The sequence below is a fragment of the Monodon monoceros genome, unplaced genomic scaffold, assembly GCF_005190385.1.
Source record: "Monodon monoceros isolate NGI ecotype Baffin Bay Population unplaced genomic scaffold, NGI_Narwhal_1 Super_Scaffold_18, whole genome shotgun sequence".
Classification (NCBI taxonomy): Eukaryota; Metazoa; Chordata; class Mammalia; order Artiodactyla; family Monodontidae; genus Monodon; species Monodon monoceros.
The window spans coordinates 152375867-152389084 of NW_021703774.1; the positions used below are offsets into that span (position 1 = coordinate 152375867).

General features: G+C 36.7%; 1 protein-coding gene and 1 pseudogene across 2 annotated transcripts in view; one reads left to right on the forward strand and one right to left on the reverse strand.

Moving 5' to 3' along the window:
* AGO3 (argonaute RISC catalytic component 3) overlaps positions 1–13218 on the reverse strand; it is a 114225-nt gene that overhangs the window by 79297 nt on the left and 21710 nt on the right. Inside the window, exon 2 of one of the 2 annotated variants that reach the window (XM_029230750.1) lies at positions 2063–2131. The exons of the other annotated variant lie outside the window; for it this stretch is intronic. The gene's annotated coding sequence lies outside the window, so the exon portion shown is untranslated. The remainder of the gene's footprint in view (positions 1–2062; positions 2132–13218) is intronic. 2 annotated transcript variants of the gene reach the window in all.
* Positions 11567–12273, forward strand: LOC114899740 (annotated as a pseudogene).

Below are 13218 nucleotides of genomic sequence, written 5' to 3' on the forward strand. Positions count from 1 at the left end.
CAGAATTAAAGAACTCAGGTTGCATATATTTAAATACCCAGTATAAGGCAGGTAACCATCCCATCAAATATTACACAGGTCATTTCAAACTCTGGAGTACTCTGTTCAATTTGGAAAAAACTTAAGACCCTAACAAATGAAATATAATCATAAAAAGGTAATCCTGATAGAAACTCACATAATATGAGCAAAAATAAATCAAATTAAGGACTCTTAGTCTAGAATAGGAAAGAGTCAAAGGAAATTAGAGAAGTCTTCAGCTATTTTGACAGACTGTCATGTGAAAAACTGAGTAGAGTATCTTCCTTGTGTGGGAGGACAGAATTAGGACAAATAGTTGGAAAATATAAGGAGCTAGATTTTGGAACAAAAATTTCCAACATTTGCTAACCACCAGAGTTATTCACGAGTGGATTACACTATCTCATAAAGTACCTGAGTTCATCCTTGCTAGAATTGTTCAAAAAGCACTTATGTCAGAGAAGATACCGACTAGAAGATTGAAATGAATAATGTCTACAATCCCCTCTAACAGCAAAATTTAATTAAGAGAATATCAAATAATGAAACTGCAGATCATAGCATCAGATACAGAAACTCCTTTATAAATAATTACACTAAATATTGATTAGAAGTTAAGGCTTCTGAGCCTTTACAGAATGGTATTAGAATTCTATGTACATTGGGCAATTTTAACTTTAACCTCTTACTAATATGATATAATTAAATGATATATTTAGACTTTTAATGGCACTTTATTATGCAAATTAACAAAATGACAAATGCAGGAACTGCAACTTGTCTTTTTTTTTTTTTTTTTTTTTTTTTGCGGTACGCGGGCCTCTCACTGCTGTGGCCTCTCCCGTTGCGGAGCACAGGCTCCGGGTGCGCAGGCTCAGCGGCCATGGCTCACAGGCCCAGCTGCTCCGCGGCATGTGGGATCCTCCCGGACCGGGGCACGAACCCACGTCCCCTGCATCGGCAGGCGGACTCTCAACCACTGCACCACCAGGGAAGCCCAACTTGTCATTTTTTATCTCAAATGATACTATAGCAAAGCGTAGTTTATTAGAATATTCATCAGGCAGGCATGTGAAACTAGAGGAAAAACTCTCTAAAACAGTAATTTATCTAGTCATCTAGTCAGCTGTAGCAGCAAAGGTACTCACTATATTATGAAGAAGGTTTGAACTGAGAAATGGCCAACTTGAGGAGCCTTTAAAATATGTGGTAACATATGTACTGGAGAAAAAATAAGTAGACATGAGTTTTTAGTCCCACCCTGCCACTAAATTGTTGGGAAATTTACTTGGCTTCTCTGAATTTAGTTCCTTTATCAATAAAAATGAGATAATAGTCTCAGGGCTGTTATAGGGACAATGTGGGATATTAGTGAAAGTACCTTGGGGGAAAACGGTAAATATGTATCATACTGTTTTTATATAAAAATTTAAGCATAATTATCTCAAAATTGTACTTCAAGAATGATACTGAGGTACGGAAGTCTTCCTAACAACAAACATACATTACAATGCAGTAGCATCAAATATAGTAAATAATACAAACAATGAATTCTGCTAATTAACAGAAACTGTGAACTGAATTTTCCCTACATTGTAGTTTGTGGAGCACTAGTCTTTTATTATAACAATGAACAATGGGGGGAGGAATCTTTTGTTCAAATGTATTAACTTCAGGATAACATTTTAAGCGTGTACTGTTAAGCCAGCTTCTTAGCTTACAATAAAAAGTAAAGCTACCAAAACCAAAATACATAAAATATTTTAACTTCTAAAGCAGTATGTAGGAAAGAAATTTGGGAAAGAAAATCTGAGTAACTGGGTATAAGAACTTCTAACCAATCTTTAGTAGCTTCCTTTTACTAATAACCTTAGTCTGAAGAGGGAAGAATTCTTGCAGAGAATAATATGATGCATTTTTGTAGAACCTCAGGACAGAATTTTAAAATCCTGAAGAATATCTGGCAATCACTACAAAAATGGAACCTCCCTGAGTACATTAGGTCTTACACAGGGCTAACAGCCTACCTTCCCACTCTTACCTCAACCACCACTTCCTATATTCTGGTACCAAGTCTTTTGACTGACTCCATCATGCTCTGGTGCACAGACTGTAAAGTAAAATTTAATATTGTTTTCAGTAAGTTCCACTTTACCACCTGACTCATACAGCAGAAAAATGGTAGGAGAGGGAAACTTTAACGTAAAAAGGAGAGGAAATTATTTTCCTGTTAATTGTTACTATAAACTCACAGAGACCCATCTTCATCTCGTTTTTAGGTACCTCTTAATTCTCTGCTCCCAAAAGGTAGAATGGGAAATATTATTTTAATCTTTAGGAGAAGACGTAAAATAGTATTTTCCTCTAAAAGTGACTATTCACCTTAGTTTAATATTCCCAGCTACAATAAATTAACCTGCCACTATAATACAGACAGAACAAAGGAAGATTGCTAAGGTATAACAAGACGCTAAAATCACCCAGAGGTTTATAAAACACAGCGAAAACAGCTGACAGCCTCTCCTAGTATCCTTCTAACCTCTAATTTATCTTCATAACTCTGTACTAAGTAGCAGAGAAGGTAGCCATACCTTTGCATCAAGTTAAAGTTTAAAGATGCAGAGTAGAGGAGAAAGGAGTTATACTTTAGATCAACTTTTTAATACCTTATAAAATTTGTAGTACATCAGAGCATTTTACCATAAACTATCTTCACTGCTAATTCATATGGGTGTGAATTCTTTCATAATCTTATATAACCACACTAGCTAATCTAGTAACCATTTCTAGTATTCACAAACAATTGATAGATTACTTTAGACTGAGCAATCGATTTTTAACTCAATGTGGCTTATACTAACAATTCTCCTCTAGAACACTTCTCCCTCAGGCCACCATTGACTTCTTAATAGACATAGCCTCTTTTCAGTCTCTACGTTCCTCGCTTCTTTTAGCATTTGCCACTGTGATCAATCCTTGAAAATCACAATCCGCCCTTTACTTTCTCTGAAACAGCTTTTACTTTGTCCTGGTTCTCCTACCTTTGCAATCTCTAAGTGTCTTCACTGGCAACCTGAAACAATAGTATCCCCAGAGATCTATTCTCAGTTTTCTTATCTTGACGCTACACACTCTCCCTAGCTTTTAACTATCACCTATATGCTGACACATCTCAAATCTCAATCTTGACTTATTTCCTGAGCTCTAGGCGCTTATTTCCAATAATCTATTGAACTTATCCATTTTGATGTTTCTCACACAATTCAACCTCCAAACAGTCAAGAGAAAATAAAAAACTTGGTCCTTTCACCATCTGTATTTCTGTTAAAGCCATCAACATTGTACAAGCAAGGAACTATGAAGCCATTCTTATCTCTTCCCTTTCTCTACACACCTAAATTATTCATTCTTCTTCTAAATCTTACATCTAAGCCTTTGCTCCACCGCCACTGCCACTGCTATTAGTTAAGTCTTAGAACACACGATCTCTAATCTAAAAAAGTAGGTACCAAACACGAATTTGAAAAGATACAAGCACCACGATGTTCATAACAGCAGTATTTGCAATAGCCAAGACATGGAATCAACCCAAGTGCCCATCAACAGATGAATGGATAAAGATGTGGTGTATGTGTGTACACACACACACACACACACACACACACACACACACACACACACAGAATGGAATATTACTCAGCCATTAAAAAGAATGAAATTCTGCCATTTGCAGGAACATGAATGGACCTAGAGAATATTACGCTTAGTGAAATAAGTCAGACAGAGAAAGACCAAATACTGTATGATATCACTTATATGTGTAATCTTAAAAATAATACAAATGAATGTATATGCAAAACAGAAACAGACTCACAGCTATAGAAAACAAACTTCAGTTACCAAAGGGGAGTGAAGAGGGGGGAGGAACAAATTAGGGCTATGGGATTAACAGATATAAAGTACTATATATAAAATAGGTAAGCAACAAGGATATATTACATAGCACAGGGAATTATAGCCATTATCTTGTAATAACTTATAATGAAGCATAATCTGCAAAAATACTGAATCACTATGTTATACACCTGAAACTAATATTGTAAATCAACTATACTACAAATTAAAAAAAATAGGGGACTTCCCTGGTGGTCCAGTGGTTAAGAATCCCTCTTCCAATGCAGGGGATGCAGGTTCGATCCCTGGTCGGGGAACTAAGATCCCACATGCCGCGGGGCAACTGAGCCCACGAGTCACAACTAGACAGAAGCCCGCGCACCGCAACAAAAGATCCCGTGTGCTGCAACTAAGACCCAACGCAGCCAATAAATAAATATTAAAAAAAAAGTATTAGAGGTGCTAGTGACTATGCTGGAGTATGAGAAAAAATGGTTAGAAGTATTTATATTTAATTTTCATCTAACAATTACAAATTGAGATGGACTAAAATTCATGAATAGGGATTGACACTGGTATCCTCATTTAGTCCACATCTGACGATCAGGTGTAACATATGTAGGTACACGAGGAATCCAAAGAGAATAATGGGAGTTCTGCAACATAAGAGTTAACAGTGGAACTCCCACTCATTCATGCATCTTCAGCATGTTGTAACTTATTTCCGTTGAAGTGTGTGGCACATATTCTATCAGGTTTTGGTACAGTAATCAGAACATGTCAGATTACTAAATCTATTCTTAAATAGTTTATTTCAAAATATTGTTTCCCACCTTTAATTTTTCTACAGTTATGCAATGTTAGAATAGTAGTACATGTCCATAAATTAAAGATTTTTAAATGTGTGTGTGTGTGTGTTGTGTGTGTGTGTGTGTGTGTGTGTATATATATATTTATTGTTGAATGCATGGGTAAGTATGTTTTAACTAATAGGGATGCATGATCAAAAGTTTGAAGACTACTGCAATCGCCTTCCAAATGTTCTCCATGACCCTGGTCTTTCTCTTCTCTAATTCATTCTCCCCACTGCCATTAGAAATGCTTCTTTTTTTTTTTGGCTGCATCATGCCACTTGCAGGATCTTAGTTCCCTGACCAGGGATTGAACCTATGCCCTTGGCAGTGAAAGCATGGAGTCATAACCATTGGACCACCAGGGAATTCCCTAGAAATGCTTTTATAGAACCCTCCTACACTGTGAGTGGGAATGTATATTGGTGCAGTCACTATGGAGAACAGCATAGAGGTTCCTCAAATATCTAAAAACAGAGTTGCCATATGATCCGGCAATCCCACTCCTGGGCACATACCCAGACAAAACTATAATTCGAACAGATACATGCACCCCTATGTTCAGTGCAGCACTATTTACAATAGCCAAGACATGGATACAACCTAAATGTCCATCGACAGATGAATGGATAAAGAAGATGTGGTATATATACAATGGAATATTACTAATCCATTAAAAAGAATGAAATAATGCCATTTGCAGCTACATGGATGGACCTAGATACTATCATACTAAGCGAAGTAAGTCAGAAAGAGAAAGACAAATACCATATGATATCACTTATACATGGAATCTAAAATATGACACATATGGGAATTCCCTGGCAGTCCAGTGGTTAGGATTCTGCGCTTTCACTGCTGAGGGCCTGGGTTCAATCCCTGGTCGGGGAACTAAGATCCCACAAGCTGCGTGGTACAGCAAAAGAAAAAAAAAAAGACACATATGAACTTATCCATGAAACAGAAACAGACTCACAGACATAGAGAACAACTTGTGGTTGCCAAGGGGGAGGGCGGAGGGGAGGGTTGGACTGGAGTTTGGGACTAGCAGACGCAAACTATTATATATAGAATAGATAAACAACAAGGTCCTACTGTATAGCACAGGGAACTATATTCAGTACTCTGTAATAAACCATAATGGAAAAGAATATGAAAAAGAATGAATACACACACACACACACACACACATATAAAAAAAAATGAATCACTTTGCTGAGCACCAGAAACTAAGACAACATTGTAACTCAACTATAATCCAATTAAAAAAAAAAAAACACTGAAAAGAAAGAAAGAAAGAAATGCTTTTAAATATAGGTGTTCCTCATTTGCTCAAAAGCCTCCAGTGGCTCTCTACTCTTTCTGAATTCACAAGCCTTGGCATGGATTTAAGATCCTTTATAACCTACTTGCTGGCCAACTTTTTCAGACTCTAGCTACTCTATTTATACTGGCCTATTTCTGTTACATAAACATGTCACACCTTTGCTCATGCTCTTTCTCTATGGATTATTCTTTCCCCTAGTCCACTGGGTAACTATTCAGCTCAGGTAACAATGTCATGTACCCTATCTTCCTCGCTAACCAAAAGCAGGAATCTTTTATCACAGCATATACTGCACATCTCACAGAACTTGTCACTCTATACAGACTATATAATCCTTGGCAGGAATCATGTCTTATTTATCTTGTTATCTCCAGAACTTAGCACAGTGCCTGACACAAACAGGGGCACAATAAGTTAAACAGTTAATGAAAACATAGGGAAGTTTTTAAAAATGATCTTTTTAAAAGTTACTGCAGGCTTTAGAATTATAGTTCTAGTCAGGATCCATATATCCTGAAATCTAGTACTAATAGCATTCTGCTTTGGTACAATAATATGGTACATTCAGATAACTGCTTTAAATTAATTTAACTCAGCCTGAGAAAAAAAATGGAGCATACTAGAAGTAAACAAGTCAAGGCACATCCTACAATGGAATACTATACAGCTGTTATTGTAATTTACATCTACACAAATAGATAGATATTAGGAAAAAACCCTACCTACTAGTCCCTGATGTTTAGACATATATTTATTTATAAGATTATCTTTGAATTTCAAATATATTGTAGGAATATTAGCCAAAAGGTTAATTTCTACTAATTTATTTAAATGCTACTTTAAAAGAATCTTGAGATTTGAAATAATCACCATCTATTAGCTTTCCTATCTTCCAAGTGACTAACAACTAACAAGGAAAATAAAACTTGCTTTTTTTTTTTAACTGACATATTTTGCATGATATAGTTTCCCCAAGATAGCTAAACATTCAAAACTATACCATTTGATTTTCACCGGCAGTGTTTTCTGGTGTATGTCTTCTAAATCATTTTAATCAGAAGTATACCCCTCTACAGATAAGACACCAAAAGAACAGGTGGCAAAAGAAAAAAATAATTGGACTTCATCAAAATGAAAAATGTTTGTGTTTCAGAGGATACCATCAAGAAATTGAAAAGGCAGCACAAGGAATATAGCCAATATTTTATAATAACTTTGTATGGAATATAATCTATTAAATATCAAATCACTATTTTGTATACCTGAAACTAATAATATAATATTGTAAATAAACTATATTTCAATTAAAAGAAAAAAATTTTTAAAAGGAAGTAAAAAGGCAAGGTGCAGAAAGGGAGAAAATTTTTGCAAATCATCTTATCTGGTAAGGTATAAAGAACTCCTACAACTCAGTAACAAAAAGGCAAATGATCCAATTTAAAAATGGGCAAAAGACCTGAACAGACATTTCTCTGAAAATATACAAATAGCCAATAAGTGCACGAAAATATGGTCAATATCACTAGCCATCAGGGAAATGCAAATCAAAGTAACAATGAGATACTACTTAACAGTCACTATGATGGCTATAATCAAAAAGACAGATAAATGTTAATGAGGATGTAGAGAAACTGGAATCACCACACACTGCTAATGGAAATGTAAAATGATGCAGCCACTTTAGAAAAGAGTCTGGCAGTTCCTCAAAAGGTTAAACACAGAGTTACCATATGATTCCCCTCTTGGGAATACACTCAAGAGAAATGAAAACATGTCCCACACAAAATTCTGTACATGAATGTGCATAGCAGCATAATTAAGAGCCAAAATGTGTAAACAACTCACATGTCCACCAACTGATGAACTGATACACAAAATATCCATACAATGGAATATCATTAAGCAATAAAAAGGAATGAAGTACTAATACATGTTACAACATTATGTGAAAACATGAAATGCAGCTTCCCTGGTGGCGCAGTGGTTCAGAGTCCGCCTGCCGATGCAGGGGACAGGGGTTCGTGCCCCGGTCCGGGAAGATCCCACATGCCGCGGAGCGACTAGGCCCGTGAGCCATGGCCGCTGAGCCTGCGCGTCCGGAGCCTGTGCTCCGCAACGGGAGAGGCCACAACAGTGAGAGGCCCGCGTACCGTAAAAAAGAAAAAAGCAAAAAAAAAAAATGAAATGGGGCTTCACTGGTGGCGCAGTGGTTGAGAGTCCGCCTGCCGATGTAGGGGACACAGGTTCATGCCCCGGTCCGGGAAGATCCCACATGCCGCGGAGCGGCTGGGCCCGTGAGCCATGGCCGCTGAGCCTGCGTGTCCGGAGCCTGTGCTCCGCAACGGGAGAGGCCACATCAGTGAGAGGCCTGCATACCACAAAAAACAAACAAACAAACAAACGTGAAATGAAAGAGGTCGGTCACACAGAAGGCCACATATTGTATGATTCTATTTATATTTAAATGTCCAGAAAAGGCAAATCTACAGAGACAGAGAGTAGATTAGTGTTGGGCAGGGACTGCAGGGAGGGAGGCAATGGGGAGTGACTGCTAGTGAGTATGGGATTTCTTTGGTGGAGGACAAAATGTTCTAAAGTATGACTGCAGTGACAGTTGTACACAGTGTTCACAGTTGTACACTGTGAACATACTAAATGCCACTGAATTGCACACTTTAAATGAGTGAATAGTGTAGTATGTGAATTTTATATCAATAAGGATGTTATCTAAAAAAAGGAATGTCCTGTACTTCCCTGGTTGTGCAGTGGTTGAGAGTCCACCTGCCAATGCAGGGGACACGGGTTTGATCCCTAGTGTGGGAAGATCCCACGTGTCGTGGAGCAACTAAGCCCACGAGCCACAACTACTGAGCCCGCGTGCCTAGAGGCCGTGCTCTGCAACAAGAGAAGCCACTGCAGTGAGAAGCCCACGCACCGCAACGAAGACTCAAAGCAGCCAAAGAAAAGAAAAGAAAACAAACAAACAAAAAAACCCAATGTGTTAAAAAGAAAAAAAAGAATATCCCTTTCTTGGCACACTACCCTGTTATTACACTATGCCAATAATATTCCTAATAACAGTAGAAGAGAGTTTCTTCAAACACTCTGACTTGCTATTTCTATTTAAAAGCCAAAATCATATCAATATAGATTTTTTTCCTTCTAAGATTCCATCATTAGAATTACATTACATCCATATGCACTATGCACACTCAGCACTATGTCATTAATCATAATAGAATAGTAACAGCAATCATACTAGTACAATGACTATAAGATAATGCTTAATTTGTAAAAGAAAATTAAACCAAAAACTTCGATCACAATCTATTACCAACTATTTCAACATTCCTTCAAATCTTTATGCAAGGAGATCTTATATTTATAATCATGCTGCATACACAACTTTCCCCATCTATTTCACTATTTAACAATTTTGAATAAATATGGAACAGTCTATTCATGGTTTATCCTCATATATATTTAGTAGCTGGACAAACTAGCATAAAAATCTCAAGTTACAGATTTTATACTTTAGGTCATAATATTTCTAGAAATTAATTTTTAAGACCATTCACTTGTTAAAAAAAAACAAGAAACATCTGAAATCTGCTTTACATGCTCTTTTAACTAATGATGATTTTATAATCAAATCATTAAATTGGGAAAAAAAGAAACACATAGACACACACTCCCCAAAGAAGTGAGGAAAGGATAAAAAAGGCAACAGACAGAAAGTCTAAAGTAGAAAAATTGACTCACAAGATGATTCACAAGCATTTCCTGGATATTTTGTCCAAGAAAACTCTTCTGACTAAAGTGGAAACTTGTTTGGCTGCAATACATCATTCTACTATTATGATTAATGCCACAGTGCCAAATATTTGAGCATGTGGCATATGGACAAGAGAAACCTCATATGTGTTGATTTAAATACTGCTGCATTTTGGCCCATAACTGTTTAGTTCATATTGAAAAGGAATTGTAAAGTTCTATTGAGTTTCTTCTAACTTCTAGAATTCTAGTTGTTGAAGTGTAAGAACTGAACCAATTTAGGAAGCCCACCAACAATTTTAACTGACTAATTACATAATATTGCAAAAAGTGAAGACAAAAGCTAGGCTTTTGAAGAAAATAAAGGGAATAAGTTTTGTGGATGTTGACATAATATTAAATCAATATTATTAACAAAGTATAAAGTTGGTTAACACCAATTTTAGAGTCCCAAGGAAGTCCTATAGCTCCTATCAAAACTCAAATAAAATGTACACGATAAAAAAAATTTCCATTTGGGAACATCTAAATTGCAGATCCTTTACTCCTACTGACAAATAACGTAAGAAGACAAAGCAACATAAAGATGAAATACAATTAGGGATGCCAAAAGGACTGTAAGTTAAAACCAGAATGTACCACACTAATTTATTATATACATTTTCTTCCCAAACTTAACCAACATGTTGAGCATCTACATGTGAAACTCTATGGTACGCAACTTCATATACACACATATAACATGTGATTATTCCTCTACCAAAAAAAAGGTAGGAAAAAGAACAAATCTAATAAACAATTTTGTTCTTTTTTTACCCAACGTTATTGCCAATGCCCTAGTCCCTCATAACTCATCTGAAATATTAAAAAAATTTTCAATTGACATCCCTCTAAGTCCCAAGCCTCCAACTCCTACCACTTCCTCAATTCCATCCCATTTTGTCTTCAAGTGATTTTGTTTTTCTAACATTTTCGTCATATAATTTTCCTATTCAATAAATAACGTATAAGAATTCTTCACTATATACTGCTAAAGTTAGGGGCAATTTTTTCAGGCAGGGCAAGGTGAAGAGGCAATAATAAGGAATTCAGCTAGGAAATATCTGCCTTAGACATTCTATCAGTTAAGAGACTTCCTTAGATTAATAAATGCCTTTTAAAAATGTAAACATCTACCAGAAAGGTCAGAATTATCCTTCATTCAAATTTACACATTAACACCCCCGTTTTGAGAAACAAGAAAAAGGGAATTTGAGAGTGCAGCATGAGACAGTTGGTCCCTGTAAGCCCAAAGACAGACAAAAGAGAAGGACACTAACATAAAGACTAACCTATATATCCTAGGAGAGAAGGGTAGGGAACTGAAAATCCATATCTAGGCATACAAAGCCCTCTATAATGTCCAGTTCTCTTTCCTGTCTCCTACCAACACACTCATCCCATTTTACTTTTATAAGCATTTCATTCATTTTACTGAGTATTTATTATGTGCCAATCATTGAGCTAAGATCAGGGCTACAAAGATGATGATAAAGAATATTACTTTTCATGAAGAGGTTATACTGAGAGAAGAGGGTAACAAATAACACACTAAAAATACTGTAATGAAAGTGTACACCAACCAAGTACTACAAGGTCATAGTAGAATGAACTACCATCTGGCCTTTCGGCTGGAACCACCATCTTCCAATAATTCACCAAAATGACCAACACAAAGGGAAGGAGGAGGGGTACTTGCTATATGTTCTCTAGGCCTTTTAGAAAACACGGAGTTGTTCCTTTGGCCACATACATGCAAATCAAGAAGAAAGTGATATTGTAGATGTCAAGCGAATGGGCACTGTTCCATAAGGAATGCCCCACAAATGTTACCATGGCAAAACTGGAAGAGTCTACAGTGTTACCTAGCACAATGTTGGCATCGTTGTAAACAAACAAGTTAAGGGCAAGATTCTTGCCAAGAGAATTAATGTGCCTATCAAGCACATTAAGCACTCTAAGAGCCAAGACAGCTTTCTGAAATGTGTGAAGGAAAACGATCAGAAAAAGAAGGAAGCCAAAGAGAAAGGTACTTGGGTTCAGCTGAAGCGCCAGTCTGCTCCACCCAGAGAAGCACACTTCATGAGAACCAGTGGAAAGGAGCCTGAACTGTTGGAACCCATTACCTATGAATTCATGGCATGATGGGTGTAAAGAAAACAAAAGACCTGGACTGTACATATGTTTCTCTTAATTGAGTAGAAGTGTTGTGTCCCTTCTCCCAAAGAAATATTTAAAGCACATTTTAACTGTGTCCGAATTCAGTGGGTGATGTCTTTACTTTTCAAATTTAGTTGTTTTTCTTCCTGAAAGATGTGAGGTAATTTGTTGTGCAATATACTCCACTGGTTAATAAATTGCCAAATATTATTTGTAAAAAAGAAAAAGAAAAAAAGAATGAACTACTATCTGACTATGGAGCTCAAAAGGTTTGTCTTGAAAAATAACAGAAGTTTGCTCTAGGTAAGGGCAGAGAAGGCATTCCAGGTAGGAGTTGCAGAATATGAAAAAAGATAAAGGTTAGAGCCAAACTAAGAAAGGTATGCTATACTAAATTTGGGATATTATTCTGTAGGCAATAGGGAGCTGAATACATTTTAAAGTAGGGGAGTGATATAATCAGATTTCTTATTTAAAAGAATAACTACGCCAGAAGTATGGATACTTATCGAGAATGGGGAGAGAAAGAAATGTTAGGGGAGACCAATTTGAAGATCATTACAATAGTCTAGAAAACAAATAAGGGTCTGAAACCAAGGTGGTAGCAGTATGGATGGAGAGGGGCCAAATTAGGGAATAATTTCTGAAACAGAAGCAATAGGACTTGATAACCAACAGGAGGAAAAGGAAGGTCTAGTTTGGGAATTTAGGTAGAGGAAAAGAATATAGTAGTATGAGCGGAGTGTGGGGATGGGGATTGAGAGAATAAGTTGTTTTGACCTGTGTTTGAAGCACTTTATAGATATTCAGGTGTCAAGTCTGAAGCTCAGGAAAGAGGTGGAGGCTACAGCAAGATTAGGAAGTCATGTACTCACAGATGGTAGCTTATTGTAGTACCTGACGAGAACCTCCCCCTTAAGCCTGGCTTAGGCTCACTAAACCTGGTTCTTCTCAATTGTTGTACCTTTGTTACTGCTGCCTCATCTTAAAAAAAAAAAAAAGTGTTCTCTTTATTACATGATCTGCAGTTCTACCAACTGTTTAGCCCAATTCCTTTCCTTCTTGCTTTACAAATATTTCTTAATGACTATCAAGTCAGGATTCTGGAGTGCTGGTCTCACCTTTGCTATTAGAAATGTTGTTGAGTAAGCC